This window comes from Oncorhynchus tshawytscha, linkage group LG21 (assembly GCF_018296145.1).
Source record: "Oncorhynchus tshawytscha isolate Ot180627B linkage group LG21, Otsh_v2.0, whole genome shotgun sequence".
NCBI classification, from domain to species: domain Eukaryota; kingdom Metazoa; phylum Chordata; class Actinopteri; order Salmoniformes; family Salmonidae; genus Oncorhynchus; species Oncorhynchus tshawytscha.
This window is the reverse complement of record NC_056449.1, coordinates 42,988,799-43,003,907: the sequence shown is the minus strand read 5'-3', so window position 1 is coordinate 43,003,907 and position 15,109 is coordinate 42,988,799. Positions and strand designations below refer to the sequence as shown.

The following is a 15,109-nucleotide window of genomic DNA, read 5'->3' as shown; positions in this document are numbered from 1 at the left end:
TACTCCCTATACAAGTAACCATCGTCCGAGCCAGAACAGCCCAGGTTCCCCTCCTCTCTGGAACCCGCCAGCCAGAGAGAGAGAGGGGGGAAACCCGCCAGCCAGAGAGAGGGGGGGAACCCGCCAGCCAGAGAGAGAGGGGGGGACCCGCCAGCCAGAGAGAGGGGGGAACCTGCCAGCCAGAGAGAGGGGGGAACCTGCCAGAGAGAGAGGAGGGGAACCTGCCAGAGAGAGAGGAGGGGAATCTGCCAGAGAGAGAGGAGGGGAACCTGCCAGAGAGAGAGGAGGGGAATCTGCCAGAGAGAGAGGAGGGGAACCTGCCAGAGAGAGAGGAGGGGAACCTGCCAGAGAGAGAGGAGGGGAACCTGCCAGAGAGAGGAGGGGAACCTGCCAGAGAGAGAGGAGGGGAACCTGCCAGAGAGAGAGGAGGGGAACCTGCCAGAGAGAGAGGAGGGGAACCTGCCAGAGAGAGAAGGGGAACCTGCCAGAGAGAGGAGGGGAACCTGCCAGAGAGAGAAAGGACTGCTGACATTTCAGTGTTAATTTGATGCATTCATTACCATATAAACTGCAGAGAACATCTCGGGGCAGAGTGAAGAGTGATGAAGACATCCCACTGAGCTCCAACCCACTGAGCCAGTGTTAGTCACACCAGGGTTTGACATTTGATTCACGCAGACAACAAATACTGAATATACATGTTAAAAGAAGCAATCTGTGATTCTAACTGCAAAATAGCCACCCCACCTCTTGCTTTGGTTAAGATCTGAGAGATGGGGGGGGGCTGAGGGAAACTGAACCGATCTCAGGCTGAGCTTCCATGACATCAACACGGTGTAGGAGAGAATCAGTGTGCCGTTTAATCAGACGAGATAGAGAGAGATAGATATCTAAGTGTCTGTACATTCACCCATGGATAAAGGGATGCCTGGCTGGCAGCGGTCCCCCATCTCTACCTTCACACAGGCAGAGCGTTAGGCCCTCTTGCACCAAGACACAAAATTGGCCTTGATTGGTCTCAATGTATCATTTTGATAGGGACACCCTAGCATAACATTTTTTGGGGGGAGGCTGTGTGTCCTACCAATGAATAAAGACCTGGAGCAGGCATCTGGTTCACCTGGACAGCCTAACCTCATCTAAATCATTAAGACGTTTTACCAATTGGCTTAGCTAGTCTGTTGGTTCATAGCGTTCAGCTGGTATTAAGCCTACACCCGCCATCCACACGTTGGTCTCATCCGCTCAACAAAAGTTAACCTTCCGCAGGCAACTAATTTGTCAGTCCCAGAAAACTCTTCCTCTGTCCCTGCCAGCCCAGAAATACATTAAGACTTTAATCATCAAATTCCACTGTCCCAAATGGCACCCTATTCCCTATAAAGTGCATTACTATAGGCTGCTGGACCAAAGGTAGTACACAATATAGGGCATAGGGAGTGATTTGGGGAGCATCCACGATAGCACACTGCTGGGACTGATACCAGCCACGGCCTCAGAGCAAAGCATAGTAGAGGCTGGTTGGGATCCAGGCTAAGAGTTTATTGCATGAGAAAATTATTTGAGAGAGAAGAAGAGAGAGAGAGAAGAAGAGAGAGAGGAAGAGAGAGAGGAAGAGAGAGAGGAAGAGAGAGAAGAATAGAGAGAGAGAGGAGAAGAAGAAGAGGAGGAGAGAGGAGAAGAAGAGGAGGAGAGAGAAGAAGAGAGAGAAGAAGAGAGAGAAGAGGAGAGAGAAAAGGAGAACAGGAGAGAGAAGAAGAGAGAGAGAGAAGGAGAGAAGGAGAGAGAAGGAGAGAAGGAGAGAGAAGAGAGAAGAAGAGGAGGAGAGAGAAGAAGAGAGAGAGAAGAAGAGGAGGAGAGAGAAGAAGAGGAGGAGAGAGAAGAAGAGAGAGAAAAGGAGAAAAGGAGAGAGAAGAAGAGGGAGAAAAGGAGAGAGAAGAAGAGAGAGAAGAAGAGAGAGAGAAGAAGAGAGAGAGGAGAAGGAAAGAGGAGAGAAGAAGAGGAGGAGAGAGAAGGAGAGAGAAGAAGAGAGAGAGAAGAAGAAGAAAGAGAGAGAAGAAGAGAGAGAGGAGAAGGAGAGAGAAGAGAAGAGAGAAGAAGAGGAGGAGAGAGAAGAAGAGAGAGAAGAAGAGAGAGGAGAAGGGAGGAGGAGAGAAGAAGAGAGAGGAGAAGGGAGGAGAAGAGAGAGAGAAGAAGGAAGAGAAGAAGAGAGAAGAAGAGAGAGAGGAAAGAGAGAGAAAGAGAGAGAAAGAGAGAGAAGAAGAGAGAGAAGAGAGAGAAGGAGAGAGAGAAGAGAGGAAGAGAGAGGAAGAGAGAGGATGAGAGAGAAGAAGAGAGAGAAGAAGAGGAAGAGAGAGAAGAAGAGAGAGGAGAAGAGGAGGAGAGAGAAGAGAGAGCAGAAGAGAGAGAAGAAGAGAGAGAAGAAGAGAGAGAGAGAAGAGAGAGAAGAGGAGGAGAGAGAAGAAGAGAGAGAAGAAGAGAGAGAGAGAAGAAGAGAGAGAGAAGGAGAGAGAGAGAAGGAGAGAGAGAGAAGAAGAGAGAGGAGAAGAGGAGGAGAGAGAAGAAGAGAGGAGAAGAGGAGGAGAGAGAAGAAGAAGAGAGAGAAGAAGAGAGAGAGAAGAAGAGAGAGAGAAGAAGAGAGAGAGAAGAAGAGAGAAGAAGAGAGAAGAAGGGAGGAGAAGAGGAGGAGAGAGAAGAAGAGAGGAAGAGAGAAGAAGAGAGGAGAAGAGAGGAGAAGAGAGGAGAAGAAGAGAAGAAGAGAGGAGAAGAAGAGAGGAGAAGAGAGGAGAAGAGAGAGAAGAAGAGAAGAAGAGAGAGAGAAGAAGAGAGAAGAAGAGAGAAGAAGAGAGAAGAAGAGAGAGAGGAAAGAGAGAGAAAGAGAGAGAAAGAGAGAAAGAGAGAAAGAGAGAGAAAGAGAGAGAAAGAGAGAGAAAAGGAGAAAGAGAGAAAGAGAGAGAAAAGGAGAAAAGGAGAGAGAAGAAGAGAGAGAAGAAGAGAGAGAGAAGAAGAGAGAGAAGAAGAGAGAGAAAAGGAGAAAATGAGAGAAGAAGAAGAGAGAAGAGAAGAAGAGAGAGAAGAAGAGAGAGAGAGAGAGAAGAAGAGAGAGAAGAAGAGAGAGAAGAAGAGAGAGAGAGAGAGAAGAAGAGAGAGAAGAAGAGAGAGAGAGAGAGAAGAAGAGAGAGAAGAAGAGAGAGAAGAAGAGAGAGAGAGAAGGAGAGAGAGAGAAGAAGAGAGAGAGAAAGAGAGAGAGAAAGAGAGAGAGGAAGAGAGAGAAAGAGAGAGAAGAAGAGGAGGAGAGAGAAGAAGAGAGAGAAGAAGAGAGGAGAAGAGAGGAGAAGAAGAGAGGAGAAGAGAGAAGAAGAGAGAAGAAGAGAGGAAGGAAGAGAGAGGAGAGAGAAGAAGAGAGAGAAGAAGAGAGAGAGAAGAAGAGAGAGAAGGAGAGAGAGAGAAGAAGAGAGAGAGAAGAAGAGAGAGAGAAGAAGAGAGAGAGAAGAAGAGAGAGAAAGAGAGAGAGGAAGAGAAAGAGGAAGAGAAGAAGAGGGAGAGAAGGAGAGAAAAGAAGAGAGAGAAAAGAAGAGAGAGAAGGAGAGAAAAGAAGAGAGAGAAGGAGAGAGAGGAGAAGAGAGAAGAAGAGAGAAGAAGAGAGAAGAAGAGAGGAAGGAAGAGAGGAGAGAGAAGAAGAGAGGAAGGAAGAGAGAGGAGAGAGAAGAAGAGAGAGAAGGAGAGAGAAGAAGAGAGAGAAGAAGAGAGAGAGAAGAAGAGAGAAGAAGAGAGAGAGGAGAAGAGAGGAGAAGGGAGGAGAAGAGGAGGAGAGAGAAGAAGAGGAAGAGAGAGAGGAAGAGGAAGAGAGAGAGAAGAAGAGAGGAGGAGAGAGAAGAAGAGAGAAGAAGAGAGAGAAGGGGGGAGAGAAAGGCAGTCTGACCCAGGCTAAATCCAAACTCTCTCCCTCTCACACAGTGACCTTGACCTAATGCATACAGCCAGAGGCCTCAGACAGACACACAGCGATCCACTTAACACAGATTCTGCCAGCTACCAAACACAGAGTACCAGTCAAAAGTTTGGACACCTACTGATTCCAGGGTTTTTCTGGCAAAGAGTGGCTAGTTTGAAATTCAAATATATATTGATTTGTTTAACACTTATTTGGGTTACAACATGATTCCGTGTGTGTTATTTCATACTTACACAACCTTTCAAAAGTTTGGGGTCACTTAGAAAGCACCATTTTTTGTCCATTAAAATAACATCAAATTGATCAGAAATACAGTGTAGACATTGTTAATGTTGTAAATGACTATTGTAGCTGGAAACGGCTGATATTTTTATAGCTACATAGGCGTACAGAGGTCCATTTATCAGCAACCATCACTCCTGTGTTCAAATCAAATCAAATTTTATTTGTCACATACACATGGTTAGCAGATGTTAATGCGAGTGTAGCGAAATGCTTGTGCTTCTAGTTCCGACAATGCAGTAATAACGAGCAAGTAATCTAACTAACAATTCCAAAAAAAAAACTACTGTCTTATACACAGTGTAAGGGGATAAAGAATATGTACATAAGGATATATGAATGAGTGATGGTACAGAGCAGCATAGGCAAGATACAGTAGATGATATCGAGTACAGTATATACATATGAGATAAGTATGTAAACCAAGTGGCATAGTTAAAGTGGCTAGTGATACATGTATTACATAAGGATGCAGTCGATGATATAGAGTACAGTATCAACGTATGCATATGAGATGAACAATGTAGGGTAAGTAACATTATATAAGGTAGCATTGTTTAAAGTGGCTAGTGATATATTTACATAATTTCCCATCAATTCCCATGATTAAAGTGGCTGGAGTAGAGTCAGTGTCATTGACAGTGTGTTGGCAGTAGCCACTCAATGTTAGTGGTGGCTGTTTAACAGTCTGATGGCCTTGAGATAGAAGCTGTTTTTCAGTCTCTCGGTCCCAGCTTTGATGCACCTGTACTGACCTCGCCTTCTGGATGACAGCGGGGTGAACAGGCAGTGGCTCGGGTGGTTGATGTCCTTGATGATCTTTATGGCCTTCCTGTAGCATCGGGTGGTGTAGGTGTCCTGGAGGGCAGGTAGTTTGCCCCCGGTGATGCGTTGTGCAGACCTCACTACCCTCTGAGAGCCTTACGGTTGAGGGCGGTGCAGTTGCCATACCAGGCGGTGATACAGCCCGCCAGGATGCTCTCGATTGTGCATCTGTAGAAGTTTGTGAGTGCTTTTGGTGACAAGCCGAATTTCTTCAGCCTCCTGAGGTTGAAGAGGCGCTGCTGCGCCTTCCTCACGATGCTGTCTGTGTGAGTGGACCAATTCAGTTTGTCTGTGATGTGTATGCCGAGGAACTTAAAACTTGCTACCCTCTCCACTACTGTTCCATCGATGTGGATGGGGGTGTTCCCTCTGCTGTTTCCTGAAGTCCACAATCATCTCCTTAGTTTTGTTGACGTTGAGTGTGAGGTTATTTTCCTGACACCACACTCCGAGGGCCCTCACCTCCTCCCTGTAGGCCGTCTCGTCGTTGTTGGTAATCAAGCCTACCACTGTTGTGTCGTCCGCAAACTTGATGATTGAGTTGGAGGCGTGCATGGCCACGCAGTCGTGGGTGAACAGGGAGTACAGGAGGGGGCTCAGAACGCACCCTTGTGGGGCCCCAGTGTTGAGGATCAGCGGGGAGGAGATGTTGTTCCAATGGCACGGTGCACAACTGAGCAAGAGGACAAGTCCATTCGAGTGTCTAGTTTGAGAAAGAGACGCCTCACAGGTCCTCAACTGGCAGCTTCATTAAATAGTACCCGCAAAAACCAGTCTCAACGTCAACAGTGAAGAGGCGACTCCGGGATGCTGGCCTTCTAGGCAGAGTTCCTCTGTCCAGTCTCAACGTCAACAGTGAAGAGGTGACTCCGGGATACTGGCCTTCTAGGCAGAGTTCCTCTGTCCAGTCTCAACGTCAACAGTGAAGAGGCGACTCCGGGATGCTGGCCTTCTAGGCAGAGTTCCTCTGTCCAGTCTCAACGTCAACAGTGAAGAGGTGACTCCGGGATACTGGCCTTCTAGGCAGAGTTCCTCTGTCCAGTCTCAACGTCAACAGTGAAGAGGCGACTCCGGGATGCTGGCCTTCTAGGCAGTGTTCCTCTGTCCAGTGTCTGTGTTCTTTTACCCAGTTTATTCTTTTCTTTTTACTGGCCAGTCTGAGATATGGCTTTTTCTTTGCAACTCTGTCTAGAAGGCCAGCATCCTGGAGTCACCTCTTCACTGTTGACGTTGAGACTGGACAGAGGAACTCTGTCTAGAAGGCCAGCATCCTGGAGTCACCTCTTCACTGTTGACGTTGAGACTGGACAGAGGAACTCTGCCTAGAAGGCCAGCATCCCGGAGTCTCCTCTCCACTGTTGACGTTGAGACTGGACAGAGGAACTCTGTCTAGAAGGCCAGCATCCTGGAGTCTCCTCTTCACTGTTGACGTTGAGACTGGACAGAGGAACTCTGCCTAGAAGGCCAGTATCCCGGAGTCTCCTCTCCACTGTTGACGTTGAGACTGGACAGAGGAACTCTGTCTAGAAGGCCAGCATCCCGGAGTCTCCTCTTCACTGTTGACGTTGAGACTGGACAGAGGAACTCTGCCTAGAAGGCCAGTATCCCGGAGTCTCCTCTCCACTGTTGACGTTGAGACTGGACAGAGGAACTCTGCCTAGAAGGCCAGCATCCCGGAGTCTCCTCTCCACTGTTGACGTTGAGACTGGACAGAGGAACTCTGCCTAGAAGGCCAGCATCCTGGAGTCTCCTCTCCACTGTTGACGTTGAGACTGGACAGAGGAACTCTGCCTAGAAGGCCAGCATCCTGGAGTCTCCTCTCCACTGTTGACGTTGAGACTGGACAGAGGAACTCTGCCGAGAAGGCCAGCATCCTGGAGTCTCCTCTCCACTGTTGACGTTGAGACTGGACAGAGGAACTCTGTCTAGAAGGCCAGCAGGAGTCTCCTCTCCACTGTTGACGTTGAGACTGGACAGAGGAACTCTGTCTAGAAGGCCAGCAGGAGTCTCCTCTCCACTGTTGACGTTGAGACTGGACAGAGGAACTCTGCCTAGAAGGCCAGCAGGAGTCTCCTCTCCACTGTTGACGTTGAGACTGGACAGAGGAACTCTGCCTAGAAGGCCAGCAGGAGTCGCCTCTCCACTGTTGACGTTGAGACTGGACAGAGGAACTCTGCCTAGAAGGCCAGCAGGAGTCTCCTCTCCACTGTTGACGTTGAGACTGGACAGAGGAACTCTGCCTAGAAGGCCAGTATCCCGGAGTCTCCTCTCCACTGTTGACGTTGAGACTGGACAGAGGAACTCTGCCTAGAAGGCCAGTATCCAGGAGTCTCCTCTCCACTGTTGACGTTGAGACTGGACAGAGGAACTCTGCCTAGAAGGCCAGCAGGAGTCTCCTCTCCACTGTTGACGTTGAGACTGGACAGAGGAACTCTGCCTAGAAGGCCAGCAGGAGTCTCCTCTCCACTGTTGACGTTGAGACTGGACAGAGGAACTCTGCCTAGAAGGCCAGCAGGAGTCTCCTCTCCACTGTTGACGTTGAGACTGGACAGAGGAACTCTGCCTAGAAGGCCAGCAGGAGTCGCCTCTCCACTGTTGACGTTGAGACTGGACAGAGGAACTCTGCCTAGAAGGCCAGCAGGAGTCTCCTCTCCACTGTTGACGTTGAGACTGGACAGAGGAACTCTGCCTAGAAGGCCAGTATCCCGGAGTCTCCTCTCCACTGTTGACGTTGAGACTGGACAGAGGAACTCTGCCTAGAAGGCCAGTATCCAGGAGTCTCCTCTCCACTGTTGACGTTGAGACTGGACAGAGGAACTCTGCCTAGAAGGCCAGCATCCTGGAGTCTCCTCTCCACTGTTGACGTTGAGACTGGACAGAGGAACTCTGCCTAGAAGGCCAGCAGGAGTCTCCTCTCCACTGTTGACGTTGAGACTGGACAGAGGAACTCTGCCTAGAAGGCCAGTATCCCGGAGTCTCCTCTCCACTGTTGACGTTGAGACTGGACAGAGGAACTCTGCCTAGAAGGCCAGCATCCCGGAGTCTCCTCTCCACTGTTGACGTTGAGACTGGACAGAGGAACTCTGCCTAGAAGGCCAGTATCCCGGAGTCTCCTCTCCACTGTTGACGTTGAGACTGGACAGAGGAACTCTGCCTAGAAGGCCAGCATCCCGGAGTCTCCTCTCCACTGTTGACGTTGAGACTGGACAGAGGAACTCTGCCTAGAAGGCCAGCATCCTGGAGTCTCCTCTCCACTGTTGACGTTGAGACTGGACAGAGGAACTCTGCCTAGAAGGCCAGCATCCTGGAGTCTCCTCTCCACTGTTGACGTTGAGACTGGACAGAGGAACTCTGCCGAGAAGGCCAGCATCCTGGAGTCTCCTCTCCACTGTTGACGTTGAGACTGGACAGAGGAACTCTGTCTAGAAGGCCAGCAGGAGTCTCCTCTCCACTGTTGACGTTGAGACTGGACAGAGGAACTCTGTCTAGAAGGCCAGCAGGAGTCTCCTCTCCACTGTTGACGTTGAGACTGGACAGAGGAACTCTGCCTAGAAGGCCAGTATCCAGGAGTCGCCTCTCCACTGTTGACGTTGAGACTGGACAGAGGAACTCTGCCTAGAAGGCCAGCAGGAGTCTCCCTCTCCACTGTTGACGTTGAGACTGGACAGAGGAACTCTGCCTAGAAGGCCAGCAGGAGTCGCCTCCACTGTTGACGTTGAGACTGGACAGAGGAACTCTGCCTAGAAGGCCAGCAGGAGTCTCCTCTCCACTGTTGACGTTGAGACTGGACAGAGGAACTCTGCCTAGAAGGCCAGTATCCCGGAGTCTCCTCTCCACTGTTGACGTTGAGACTGGACAGAGGAACTCTGCCTAGAAGGCCAGTATCCAGGAGTCTCCTCTCCACTGTTGACGTTGAGACTGGACAGAGGAACTCTGCCTAGAAGGCCAGCAGGAGTCTCCTCTCCACTGTTGACGTTGAGACTGGACAGAGGAACTCTGCCTAGAAGGCCAGCAGGAGTCTCCTCTCCACTGTTGACGTTGAGACTGGACAGAGGAACTCTGAGACCTAGAAGGCCAGCAGGAGTCTCCTCTCCACTGTTGACGTTGAGACTGGACAGAGGAACTCTGTCTAGAAGGCCAGCAGGAGTCTCCACTCCACTGTACTGACGTTGAGACTGGTGTTTTGCGTTGAGTGTGACCCCAAACTTTTGAAAAGGTACTTGTATGTCTTCACTATTATTCTACAATGTAGAAAATAGTACAAAATACAGAAAAAACGTGTTCCTATAAATGGGGCAGACAAACTGGTTTTTCAACACTTTTGACTGGTACATGTGGTTCTTTATAGGGCCCGAGTTCCTATATCATGGTACTGGTAGCTTCCTTAGAGTACGTGTTCCTATATCATGGTACTGGTAGCTTCCTTAGAGTACGTGTTCCTATATCATGGTACTGGTAGCTTCCTTAGAGTACGTGTTCCTATATCATGGTACTGGTAGCTTCCTTAGAGTACGTGTTCCTATATCATGGTACTGGTAGCTTCCTTAGAGTACGTGTTCCTATATCATGGTACTGGTAGCTTCCTTAGAGTACGTGTTCCTATATCATGGTACTGGTAGCTTCCTTAGAGTACGTGTTCCTATATCATGGTACTGGTAGCTTCCTTAGAGTACGTGTTCCTATATCATGGTACTGGTAGCTTCCTTAGAGTACGCGTTCCTATATCATGGTACTGGTAGCTTCCTTAGAGTACGCGTTCCTATATCATGGTACTGGTAGCTTCCTTAGAGTACGTGTTCCTATATCATGGTACTGGTAGCTTCCTTAGAGTACGCGTTCCTATATCATGGTACTGGTAGCTTCCTTAGAGTACGCGTTCCTATATCATGGTACTGGTAGCTTCCTTAGAGTACGCGTTCCTATATCATGGTACTGGTAGCTTCCTTAGAGTACGTGTTCCTATATCATGGTACTGGTAGCTTCCTTAGAGTACGTGTTCCTATATCATGGTACTGGTAGCTTCCTTAGAGTACGCGTTCCTATATCATGGTACTGGTAGCTTCCTTAGAGTACGTGTTCCTATATCATGGTACTGGTAGCTTCCTTAGAGTACGTGTTCCTATATCATGGTACTGGTAGCTTCCTTATTGGGCTAGAGCAGGGCCCGAATACGGGTTCCTATATCATCTAGAGCAGGGCCCAAATACGCGTTCCTATATCATCTATTGGGCTAGAGCAGGGCCCGAATACGGGTTCCTATATCATCTATTGGGCTAGAGCAGGGCCCAAATACGCGTTCCTATATCATCTATTGGGCTAGAGCAGGGCCCGAATACGGGTTCCTATATCATCTATTGGGCTAGAGCAGGGCCCGAATACGCATTCCTATATCATTTATTGGGCTAGAGCAGGGCCCGAATACGGGTTCCTATATCATCTAGAGCAGGGCCCGAATACGTGTTCCTATATCATCTATTGGGCTAGAGCAGGGGCGTAACTTCACCTGAAATTACATGTCTGAATAAATGGGGTTGGTTGGATGGCTTCTAAAGTCCAGAAATCTAATTGCTAGTCGTTCATATGCTAATAATCCAAATATTTCAGCTTAAAAAGATCTTGCACTGCTACCGTCAGGATTCATTTTTCGAGGCCAGAACAAGAACAGCAGTAAAAATAATGAGCCTATATACAGGGTGTTACGGTACAGAGTCAATGTGGAGGCTATATACAGGGGGTACCGGTACAGAGTCAATGTGGAGGCTATATACAGGGGGTATTTTTCGAGGCCAGAACAAGAACAGCAGTAAAAAATTGAGCGGTACTATATACAGGTACAGAGTCAATGTGGAGGCTATATACAGGGGGTACCGGTACAGAGTCAATGTGGAGGCTATATACAGGGGGTACCGGTACAGAGTCAATGTGGAGGCTATATACAGGGTGTTACGGTACAGAGTCAATGTGGAGGCTATATACAGGGTGTTACGGTACAGAGTCAATGTGGAGGCTATATACAGGGTGTTACGGTACAGAGTCAATGTGGAGGCTATATACAGGGTGTTACGGTACAGAGTCAATGTGGAGGCTATATACAGGGTGTTACGGTACAGAGTCAATGTGGAGGCTATATACAGGGGGTACCGGTACAGAGTCAGTATGGAGGCTATATACAGGGGGTACCGGTACAGTCAATGCGGAGGCTATTTACAGGGGGTACCGGTACAGAGTCAATGTGGAGGCTATATACAGGGGGTACCGGTACAGAGTCAATGTGGAGGCTATATACAGGGGGTACCGGTACAGAGTCAGTATGGAGGCTATATACAGGGGGTACCGGTACAGAGTCAATGTGGAGACTATATACAGGGGGTACCGGTACAGAGTCAATGTGGAGGCTATATACAGGGGGTACCGGTACAGAGTCAGTATGGAGGCTATATACAGGGGCTACCGGTACAGAGTCAATGTGGAGACTATATACAGGGGGTACCGGTACAGAGTCAATGTGGAGGCTATATACAGAGTCAATGTGGAGGCTATATACAGGGGGTACCGGTACAGAGTCAATGTGGAGACTATATACAGGGGGTACCGGTACAGAGTCAGTATGGAGGCTATATACAGGGGCTACCGGTACAGAGTCAATGTGGAGGCTATATACAGGGGGTACCGGTACAGAGTCAATGTGGAGGCTATATACAGGGGGTACCGGTACAGAGTCAATGTGGAGGCTATATACAGGGGGTACCGGTACAGAGTCAATGTGGAGGCTATATACAGGGGGTACCGGTACAGAGTCAATGTGGAGGCTATATACAGGGGGTACCGGTACAGAGTCAATGTGGAGGCTATATACAGGGGGTACCGGTACAGAGTCAGTATGGAGGCTATATACAGGGGGTACCGGTACAGAGTCAATATGGAGGCTATATACAGGGGGTACCGGTACAGAGTCAATATGGAGGCTATATACAGGGGGTACCGGTACAGAGTCAATGTGGAGGCTATATACAGGGGGTACCGGTACAGAGTCAATGTGGAGGCTATATATATACAGAGTCAATGGGGGTACCGGTACAGAGTCAATGTGGAGGCTATTAACAGGGGGTACCGGTACAGAGTCAATGCGGAGACTATATACAGGGGGTACTGGTACAGAGTCAATGTGGAGGCTATATACAGGGGGTACCGGTACAGAGTCAATGTGGAGGCTATATACAGGGGGTACCGGTACAGAGTCAATCTCTGGTCCTATCACACTTCGAGTACTGTCCAGTTATGTGGTCATCTGCAAATAAAGATATTGAAAATAAACTACCTGGCTCAAAACAGGACTGCCAGATTAACTCATTGCTCTAACCAAATGAATATTATTAAAAATGCACGAGAATCTCTCATAGCTTCACGTTTAAAAAAAATGACAATCTAGTCTTCTGATTTTCTTTAGGAATGTCATTTCTTTTTCAGCCCAATTAGTATATACTAGCAACACGCATAACCACCAAACATTCAGGTAAAACAACAAACCGCCTTAAATCTACAGTTTTACATAGAGCTAAAGCTGAATGTTACTTTTTACCGATCCATATTTCTCAGGCAAAAGATAAATCCACCTTCGAGAGGGAAATAGACAGAACATCTAATGAGATAGACCATATGACTAGACAGGAAATAGACAGAACATCTAATGTGATAGACCATATGACTGGACAGGAAATACTACCATATGACTGGACAGGAAATAGACCATATGACTGGACCATGACTGGAAATAGACCATATGACTGGATATGACTGGACAGGAAATAGACCATATGACTGGATATGACTGGACAGGAAATAGACCATATGACTGGATATGACTGGACAGGAAATAGACCATATGACTGGATATGACTGGACAGGAAATAGACCATATGACTGGATATGACTGGACAGGAAATAGACCATATGACTGGACAGGAAATAGACCATATGACTGGACAGGAAATAGACAGAACATCTAATGAGATAGACCATATGACTAGACAGGAAATATACCATATGACTGGACAGGAAATAGAAAGCATCAACTGAATGTTAAATGTGTTTCCTGACAGGTATTTTAACTGTCTGTATTGTCTACTTGTTGAATGTTTGTGAAGTCCTGATCGTTTGTAATGTCTTGTTAATTGGTGTTGTACCCCCAGGAAGATTAGATCACATTATGGCGTTAGCTAACGGGGATCCTCATAAAAATGTAACATTACTAAATGATATAACCACATGAATTTATATAGGCCTAGAAATATTATGGGCTGTTTAACCTAGAGCGGGCAATTGTTTTGCCTTCAGCCTCTATATAACCACATGAACAAATACACACAATATTCTGCCCATATGAACAGATTTATAAAGGCCATAACTGAACCAAGTTCTGTAGGACACACACACACACTACTTGTTGATTTAATGCAAAGCAGTAGACACATTTAAGACTCATAAACACAATAGGAAACATACACGTTTTGTTTTCTTTAATAACAGACGAACGCTGGCTTCACAGCTTCCTCAGGAAGCCACAGATCGTAGCCTCACAGACGAAAAGAGAAGCGGAGGAAAGACTTGGCATTTGTTTGTGGTAAAATATTACACGTTGTGGCAATTCTTCAATGTTTTATAAGTTTAATGGGATGTCAGGACTCCCTGGAAAACAGTGGCAATTGTTAATGGATGGACTATCCTGGCTAAAGAAATGAGAATTATTTACTTCTGCCCAGTGCTAGGAAAAGACCTAGTGTGTCTCAGGTCCACAAACATACAGTCTATGCTTGTATGAACCAACCCCACTCTCCTTAGTTCCCATCAGGACCAGCCCAGAACACTAACTCTTATAAATTCATAATTTGTCTGAGGCAGACACCAAAAAAAAATATGTTACTGGAGGGGAAAATGAATTATATAGGATACTGTAAAATGTTAACCTACAACAACGGCTGCTAAAAATGCTTGTGTCAAACCCTGTCTTCGGTGAAATGTTCCAACAATTGACAGAGCAAAATTACCCCTCTCGTTGCCCTCGTGTAGGTCTAATAGTACACTGCTTGCTACCTAGAAGGGTTTCACTCTCAAACGATTTTTGAAAAATGTGACCCAGCAACCATGAATGCTGCTCCAGGAGTCGGTGCTCCTCCCAACAGCACCCAATAATCAATAGTGACCAGAGTAGTGTACTATATACTGAATGTGGTGTCCTTTGGTACAGACATGGTGGCCACATACAAAAACCAGCCTCCAGCAGGGCTGTCCCCGAATATAACAAGTCCCGGGCCGACCCAAAAGTTGCCCATTCTTAAAGGTTTTAAACGTGCATTTCCCCCACACAGTTTAATTTAAATATATAATCTTCTATCCAAATAAAAATTATATATATTTTGTAAAGTTAATTAAATTGCCAATTATGTTTTTTTTTTAAAGAGCCTATGACAGCAACAATTAAAAATAAAAATACATTTAAATAACATAGCCTGCAGGTAGAAAATATTCGGATAAAAATAAATACTCTATACATGGCCCGGCTGTACCTGGCCCGGCTGTACCTGGCCCGGCTGTACCTGGCCCGGCTGTACCTGGCCGAAACATCTACTGTAGACTTGGGTTCAACCGAAGCTCCTGCTAGCAAGCGTGCAACTTAATCTAAAATATTCTGGGACCTAATGAGCTGGTTACAGACTCCACTGTGAGATATTTGAGCAATGGATAAGTAGAAAATCGGGTAGGCATATTTTAAAAGACATTTGTCCCCATTCACGGCAGAGTGGTTAAATCGAAAGAGAGCGAGCTGTAAAGATTTCTCAAATCCATTGAGTGACTTCAGTCAGTCTCTATGGATCTAATAGACTTTCTATACATTTGTTTGGGTGCTTTAGTAAACAAAAGCTTGAGAAGCTACACGTCTCATTAGTGGTGGTGCGTTAGGCCAATCAGAAATACGATCAGATCCCCAAATGGGCACATTTGCATGCAGACCAGGTAGCCGACAGGCCTACTTATTTAGTGTTATTGCTT

General features: G+C 47.1%; 1 protein-coding gene across 1 annotated transcript in view; it reads right to left on the bottom strand.

Annotated features, from left to right (window-relative positions):
* The window catches only part of LOC112220604 (catenin alpha-1), a 97,020-nt gene that overhangs the window by 61,493 nt on the left and 20,418 nt on the right, over positions 1-15,109 (bottom strand). The window lies entirely within an intron of this gene.